Source organism: Phalacrocorax carbo, chromosome 2 (assembly GCF_963921805.1).
Source record: "Phalacrocorax carbo chromosome 2, bPhaCar2.1, whole genome shotgun sequence".
Classification (NCBI taxonomy): Eukaryota; Metazoa; Chordata; class Aves; order Suliformes; family Phalacrocoracidae; genus Phalacrocorax; species Phalacrocorax carbo.
In genome coordinates this window covers 131,468,964-131,477,300 of record NC_087514.1, presented here as the reverse complement: position 1 = coordinate 131,477,300, position 8,337 = coordinate 131,468,964, and the positions used below count along the sequence as shown (strand labels likewise).

General features: G+C 47.3%; 1 long non-coding RNA gene across 1 annotated transcript; it reads right to left on the bottom strand.

The window, feature by feature from the left end:
* Nucleotides 1–1,954: 1,954 nt before the first annotated feature.
* LOC135312071 (uncharacterized) lies at nucleotides 1,955–7,905 on the bottom strand. The gene is made up of 2 exons (XR_010371709.1): nucleotides 7,681–7,905; nucleotides 1,955–7,247 (listed from the first exon to the last, which is right to left on the bottom strand). It is a non-coding gene; the product is annotated as an uncharacterized LOC135312071 (long non-coding RNA).
* Nucleotides 7,906–8,337: the final 432 nt, after the last annotated feature.

The window sequence follows — 8,337 nt, the reverse complement described above, 5'->3', positions numbered from 1 at the left end:
ATGGGTCAAACAAGCGAACCATATTGAACAACAATGTAACCCAGAACTGGATGCTTAGCATTAAGCCAAGAACACACAATTTGAATAATGAAATCTTTTAAAGATGAGATTCAATTTTCATTGTACTTCTATTCTTGTTGCTTAATCAAACCCACATGGAAAGCATTGTGCTTAATGAAACTATAAAATTAATATTTCAACAGACCAGCCTGTACATAAGCCCACATTGAGCATAACTTGAACAGGTTATTTAAAAATATTTTTGAGAAAGCCTTCTGAGAGAAGTACCCTCCTGCAGGCTTGAGCCTGCTTTCTCTTCTCTTCAGGAGTGATCCTGAGTGAGGGCAGCTCTCCTTGACCATGGAGCTTTGTCTCCATGTGCTATTCCCTGCTTTTCAATTCTGTCTCCAATTTGGCTGGCTGAGAACACATCAGGCTGGAAATCAAAGTTGTCATCATCCATGTGTTTCCTCAGTCACTTAGGATGCTGTTGTCTGAAACTTTTACCTTGGAGGACTCTTTAGCCTTCCCTCCTTCTTTAGGACTCTATTGGTATTGATTGCTTACTGTGCAAGGGTTAAGCACAGCTCTGCTTTCTTGGCAGTGCTCTGTAGCATCTCCTCTCTCTCTAAAGATAGTTACGCATAGTTTGTTTGCCAACAACTCTGAATACTGCAGGTCCTCATTGGTTTAGCTTAGCTAACCATATTAGAAATAATGGATTTATATAGTATGATAAAAGCCATAAGAATCCAGAATTTGAAGTCCACTTTTACTTTTAAATTAATGCACAGCCTAAATTAAAAGGCCATGTTATGTAACTATAGTATTTTTATGAACATTTATGTTTCGGGTACTTACTAAAGTATCTCAAGAGTCACAGGCTCCTTTCATGCAGTGTAATTATACATAAGGCTCCTGAATTGGTTTGGTCAATGTACAGTCTGGCAGTTTAAGTTTAACATCTTGGGAAGCGCTTACCAAATCGCAATCACATGGACATCAAAGTTCACAGCAGAATCTAACTCTTGCTCCTCTGGCACCTTGCATAGCCTCTTCCACCCACCACCCTCTGCCTTTTCCTCTCTCCATCTCCTTCTTTCTCCCAGTCCCTCAAGCCATACCTGCAGGAGAGCACAGTACATTACGCAGCAGCAAAGCACATATTCTCCAGCATATATCCTCTTAAAGGCAAGGACTAGAAGAGTTTACCTTTAACAACTAGTGTGAAATGCACCTTTTCTCCAAAGCTTGGTCTACACTATCAGCTTCTTGTCTTAATGGTTATAACAGGGGATATAGCAATGCTAGTTCCTGAAGACTAAACACAAGTGACCTTGAAAAAGAATCAATGCAGCCAAGCAGATATTCCTTATCATTATTTGAAGCCTTCATGCCTACCTGACACTACTTGGTAAAGGAAAACACACCAACAGCCCCTCTCCCCTTCAACTGCAGCAAATCCTCACCTCATCAACACTCACACTGCCAGGTCCTTCCCTCCTCTTGGGAAGTGTGATTTCCCATGCCCTGACACGACTCTCCCCACCTCAGCACCGCTAATTTCCCCTGGGGAAAGGGTAAAAGGGCAAGGAGCAAGTCTCACTAGCACTGGTGTGGTTTGGTTAAGAGCTGCAATCGCACTAGCAATATTTTGTCAGTCTATTAACATCACTGCACTGGGAAAGCCTTACGCAAAAGAAACCTCTGAGCTTCACTTGCTTCCTCCATCGGGCCCAGCCACAACTGAAGAGTAAAACCCACTGTTTGTAAGAGATTACCAGTTACCCAGGGAAGTGAGAATTCCTCTGCATTAAACACACATTTAATCCTGTACTTTAGTACTTAGGAAGGTTAAAGCAAGAATGTACTTCTGATGGGATTCAACTTTTGTTTTACACACTCAAGCCTCAGCTCAAGCTAATTAACACACAAGTCAAAGCTGATCACTATGTGCTTTACATGGCATTTATTCAGAGTAATATTGATCTTCTGTAACCCTTCCCCCCTCTGCTTTATAAATTAAAGGATTATTCATGTGACAATAAACAGCAATGGAACAAACTGAGATGGGGAGAGTACTGCAGGAAAGGTAAAATTCTTTTTTTTGGTATAAAGCTAGAAAAGAAATCACATACAATCATTGAGGTTGGAAGGGATCTGCAGAGGTAATCCAGCCCAACCGCCCTGCTCAAGCAGGCCCACCTAGAGCCAGTTGCCCATCCAGATGTTTTTTTAGTATTTCCAAGGATGGAGGCTCCACAACCTCCCTGGGCAACCTGAGCTAGCACTCTGTCATTCTCAGAGTATGTTTCCTGATGTTCAGAGCGAGCCTCCTGCATTTCAGTTGGTGAAAGAAGAAACTAAAGGATGGAAGCCGACTGCTGTATCTATGTACCATCTCCCCAAACTAAGACCATCCTTTCTCTGCCTCTTCTGGAAGCAGCACCTGAGGGAACTGTTAGTCAGTCACAATTTTGTGACATGCTAATGGGAGCTGGGACTCAGTACAGCAAAAAACAATGGCATTCACTGTGACTGAGCTTTTGCCTATATATGAATTTAGACATCTCTGAAGTCACCCAGCTGCCAAAATACAGAGTATTAAACAGCTCTGGCTTGCCTAAATAAGTCTACTCCACAGCTTAAATATGCTGCTGCTCATTAACTTGAGTCTCTTATACTGTTAATGATGTTCCCACAACTACTGCTCCTGCGAGTTACTACAAAACAGAAAAAGGATTTTACTGCACAAGTGGATCAACATTCAGGATTGAGACTTACTTTTATTAAAAGCAGCAATGCATCATTTTACAACAGCTGAAGAACATTCACAGGAGCTCTGCAAGAGACCAAGCGTTGGTGCAAGAATGTAGTTTCCAACGCTTAAGATGTAAGAACCATCAGACGGGGTAAAAACTGCCATTTGACAAAAAGGCGGTACTGCCTCGCAGCCCAGCGGAACTCAAAACAAAGCAGCAATCATTCATCAATAGTCTAATGCTGGTTTTTTTTTTCCACTGAGCTCAGGACTTCGTATGCACATTTCAGAACATTTATATATAATTCAGCAAGTAATTACTTTTGTGTTGGCTATACAAAGCAAAGTTGCAGCACCCTTGTTCAACAGTTAATTAGGATGAGGTTTCAGTACAACACCTCTAATACCTTAAACATAGGTTTAACTGCACCAAGCTATTTCAAACTACATTAGCACTGGTATTCCAAAAAATAAAACCTGGTCATAGGAAAGGTTATTTCTAGAGTACAGAAGACACAACTGTAGACACAAAGTTAAATTCTTAGCCTGTCTGTTACACAAAGAAAATAGCCTTATTTCAATGGCCTTTGCCAAGTTTTTTTGTAACTTCCACTTCCCTCCCAGAATAAAATAGAAAATAATCTTGGGATTGCCTAGCAGTTCCAGTTTCCACTCACTCTTGCCTCAATGCCCTGTTTCTCCCAGAAGCAGGTTCGCCTCCTCCAGCTCCAACTACAAGGAAAATCCTTCACCGCGCAGTGCCATTGACCAACCTCAACTGCTGCAAGTCTACTTCCCATTCTGCAGACAGAGGTACACGCAGCCTTGTGTTGATAACTTAGGTATGCTGCCAAAGATTTCTACCCTGCTATCCCGAGGTTTAGGGGAAAGACCACTGCTACCACCAAAAGCCAAACAATGGAGACTCCAGAATCTGCTGCTCCGGGTGGGCTCTCAGGGCACTTCAGTCTTACGTGGATTCTCAGAAGTTTCTTGAGTGTAGCTGCCCAGGCAGCAGATAAATATAAATATCCCAGCGTTTTCTGGAGTCTGTTCATGACTTCCAATACTTTATTTGTATTTCATTGGACTCTATGGTCTATTTATAAATTGTTTATCATACAGTTGCTAGAAGTCAGCAAGCCTACTTCTATTTCTAGTAAAACTGTACAAGTTAGTTTATGAAAACACACATGAAAAACTTGTCCTTTTCATCTTTTGACAGCATTTTTAGATTACAGGGACAAGTGTTAAATTTTTTGCTTAAAACTGCACTAGCTCGAAATCAGATCTCTAGAAGCTAAAGAAAGGATGCCACTGGACCTGATAGAGTTGAGGAATGTGCTGAGACTAAGCAGCTACAGGCTGTGCAGCTTGCCTTTACTCTATATTCCCTGTGCTCTTATTAATCTCCCATCACAAAGCAAACTTAAGTGTTTGCCATTTAACATGGACCCTGCTTCATCGACGCTCCCAGCAGCGTAAGACGTAACTCTATCTTAGTATTTTAAGGAGATCCTGACGTGGAAGAGAAAAATGCACTAGACAACAGTTTTTATGCTTCTAAGAGGTCTCTTAAAATTCTGAATTCAAACTTCAGCACATATGTAGAGAGTTCAAGCAGGTACATACAGCTGAATCAATACACACAGGAAGCCTAGGCCACGCTCAGATACATTCACCCTCAACCTTCAGAGTACTTGACAGCAAACTCCTTTCCTGTTCTCCAGCTTGCAGAACAATAAATAGGTGGGTATCATTTCCTTTGCCTCTGCCCCTTCAAATAACAGGTCTATATATATTATTTTGGAAATTCATGTAATTTACTCAGCATGCTCATTTGCCACTCTTCCAATGAGGAAAGGACCGTAATTGGAAGAGACACTCTAAAGTATCAAGGAGCACCAGAAAAATAACGCAGCAGTTTAGAGTACATCTCCAGCAAGGCACTGCCTAACAGAGAAGCAGAAGATGCCAAGAAGTCATTGGCAAATAAGCTGTACCAATGCACTTACACAGTTTGGCATTCAGATTTTATTTCAAATAGCATCACCAGTTCTCTTCCTGTTTCCAATTCCTGCATCATCTTAATCAACCATGACTCTTAAAAGGTTAGTCAAAACTCTATCTCCCATTCAAGGCCCCAAGCACCACTACACCCATCAAGCTTGCTTTCAAAAGTCTTACGCTGCAATGAAGCGAGGAAGTTCAAATGCCAGGGGACTATCAGATCACATACATTTCAGTGCAAGTATAAAGCACAAAATCGGAAGTGTTGAGCTCTTTTCTAGTCCCACCTGAAAGCCACATGATTTCCTGTATCAAAGCAGAAGTGCCACCAAAAGGTCACTATTCAAGTATTACTTGTAGGACAGGAGGTACAACATGCTGCAGACATGTGGCAAGGACAAATGAGGGATACCAGCAGGCCAAGCATTACTCACCTTGCCTTCATAGCTGGTCAGCTTGACCACTGGGGAACTACAGCAGGCAAGAAAATTGGCTCCAGCTGAAACATGCTGAGAGAAAGCGGACGAACTCTTCATTCCCAATGCAGCTGGACTCAGGTTTGCGATCTGCCATCACATCCAGTCCAGTGCAAGAGACTTCAGGATCCCACCCCCCTATTCTGGGCTGAATTTATACTGAAATAAGCTAAGATCCAAACACGTTACGCTTACCCTGGAAGAGTAAGCATACGCTCCAGTCTGTGGGTTTCCAGAACTGTAAGAATATAGAGTTTTAACCACTAAATCTGAGTATCTAAGAAGCCTTCATAAGATCTACCGCCCCTCTCAAAAAAGGCCATTTAGCACAAAAATTGGAAACTGCTATTTGCATTACATATCCTGCTAGGCAGGAACCACCCCTAAACACAATACAGTGGGACTTTAGCCCTGACAGTACAAGGTGTTTCCCTGTAACTGCACTGATTAAACAGTTGCAGACACCAGACTTCCAAGTCCTTTTTAGCAGACGTCACACTGCACAACATAAAGCAGCAGGCAATTGGCCAAAAATGGTTAGCGAAAAGGATTCCTTAAACCTCCAGCATCCAAATATAGCCTTAGCTGGTCACATGGGCTGCCATACAGTAAGTGCTCCTCACTTTACCTACCCTTTGATTAAACTGTTTGAGCTAAAAATCATGTACTTAGAATAGCATTTCAGTTTCCAGCCCAATCCCATGAACTGTATAATCTTGCTGTACCTTCCACATTCAGACTGGCAGAAAGGGAAAACTGATTTAGGTTTCTAGTGAGCCCAAAGGGGATCATTAGCCACAAAAAGCTAACAGAATATGAGACCTCTAGCACATATGTGTGTACATATAAAAGCAGCTTATCTGCCATATAATGCAGCTGCTGTGACTTACTTGCTAACAAACTCTACAGCACAGACTGATTTTTAATTTTAAATAAATCACCATACCTTACTCCACCTGACCTCTAGCAATTCCTGTTTTTCCTATTACTCTCATTATGATGAAAGCTGATCAGCTGATCGCATCCACCTCACAAGAACTCCACAGCTTAGTTTACAGATCAAGAAGAAACTCTGCAAAATTTCTTTAGAGAGCTGGGCCAGCTATTGTACTGTTGCCAGATTCCAACTTGAACTGAAAAAAGTAGTAAAGTTTGGCCCTTCCTTTCTCAGCCCTTAAAGCCATTGTCCATGTCAAGTACAGCGCAGGTGTCAAACAAGGTTATAAAACCTTGCAACTGCACTAACAAATACAGGTGTCACCTACCCTTCCAAAGCCTCCCCCCACCCCGGCATCAGTAAGGATAAAGCCTTGCAGTACTCACAAGGGACCTTGTGATTTTTGAAGATGCAGAGGCTTGAGTTTAAGTTGTAGCTGTCACTCAAGAGAAGTTGAGGGTTTGGGGCTCCTAAAGAGGAAAACCACTCAGCACCACAAGGCAAGGCCTAAACACTGAATTAGCACACTTAGGTCTTCGCTAAGAGCACAAAGTCTTTCAGCCAACCCCAGTCCCTAGTTAAGCTACTGTTCTGCTACACAATTAGAACAAAGCACAGTTAGGAGCAGTGTCGAGCACATTCACATACCCACCACTGATTCAGCTGCACCGAGCACCAGTTAGTTTCACATTTATGCCGACAGCCAGGCCTGCCTGACTGACTGCACCGAAATAACCCTCGGATACCCAGATGTTGCACTATTTTTTTTTAACCCTGGAAAAAACAAACAAAAAAAAAAAGTAAAAAACACCCAACAAAAGTTCAGAGCGGGAGGCCACGACAGCAAAGACTTTATTCCAAGGCTGCAGCGCGGGTTTGGGTGCTCGGGGCAGTGACGTGTCCACCTGAGGCTCCCGGGGCCGCCGCCGCCGGAGACAAAGTTCTGTAGTGCACTGACTGCTATCGTACCCAGAGTCGGAGTGTCACAGAACTTTGCCTCCGGAGGCTCCAATCCTCCTCCGGTACCGGCACCGGGACCGCCTGCCAGCACAAGTTTCCCTGCCTGGGAAGGGAAAGGCGCACACGGTTAGAGGTGGGGAAGGGAGCCCCCCTCCTCCTCCTCCTCCTCGGCTCGGCGGAAGACCCGCTGGCCGGGGAGGGGGCGAAAACAAATAAAAAGGTTGGTTTTTTTTTTTAAATAAAAACCTCCAAAACACACACCCTGCCCCCCCGGAGCTAAGGGGCCGCCCTGCGCAAGCCGCGGCCGAGCGGCTGGCCGGAGCGCTGCCGATGGAAACCAGCGGCGGCCGCCGGCTCCCGCTGACAGCCCCGCCGCCGCGGCCCTGAAGCACCCACGATCCCGCCTGGCAGCGCCCGGTGCTCCCCCCCCCCACCCAAAACCCTCCGCCCCTCGCGGAAGGGACCCGAGCGGCGCCCCGCCAGCTCTTCCCTTCGGCCCCCGCCACCGAGCGCAACAGGTCCGGTCCGCTCCGCACCGCTCCGCCCGCAGCCCCCCGGCGCCCCCCGCGGCGGCGGCGGCGGCGGCCTCGTCCCGTCTGTCCGGGTCCCGCCGGGCGGCGGCCGGTGGCGCGCGCCGCGCCGCGCGCCGCGCACCGCTCCATCTTGACTTTTGCCGACGTGGAAATTTTGGGTTCGGGGACGAGCCGCGTTCTTATTGGCCGGCGGCGGGCGGGGTCGGAGGTCACGGCTGCTGTCGCCGCTCGGCGCCAAGCCCCCATCTCGCAGGCGGCCCCGCCCCGCGCCGCCCGGCCCCGCCCACCCGCCCACCCGCGGGGCGGGGCCGCTCCGCGCCGCCGGGGCCCGGTGGCCGTTGCGGCCGTTGGTGGCGGGGGAAGGGGGGAGGGGGGCAGGGGCGGCGGCGACCCAGAGGTTCTTCCCCGCCTCCCCCCCCCACGGTCCGCCTCGGTCTCTGGCAGCTGCCGCCCGCTGAGGGGCGGGAGGGCCGGGGTGGGCGGGTACCCGCGGCGCCGGTTCTCGGTGAGCCTCGCCGCGCGCGCCTTCTCGGTGTTACCGCCCCGCAGCCTCGGGCAGGGGGGGCGACGCTGCGTTCCCGCGCCGCCGGCGGCGGACGCGCGTAGGCCGGGTCCTGCCCCCTCCCGGAGGTGCTCAGCCCCGCTGCGGCGGGCACCCCC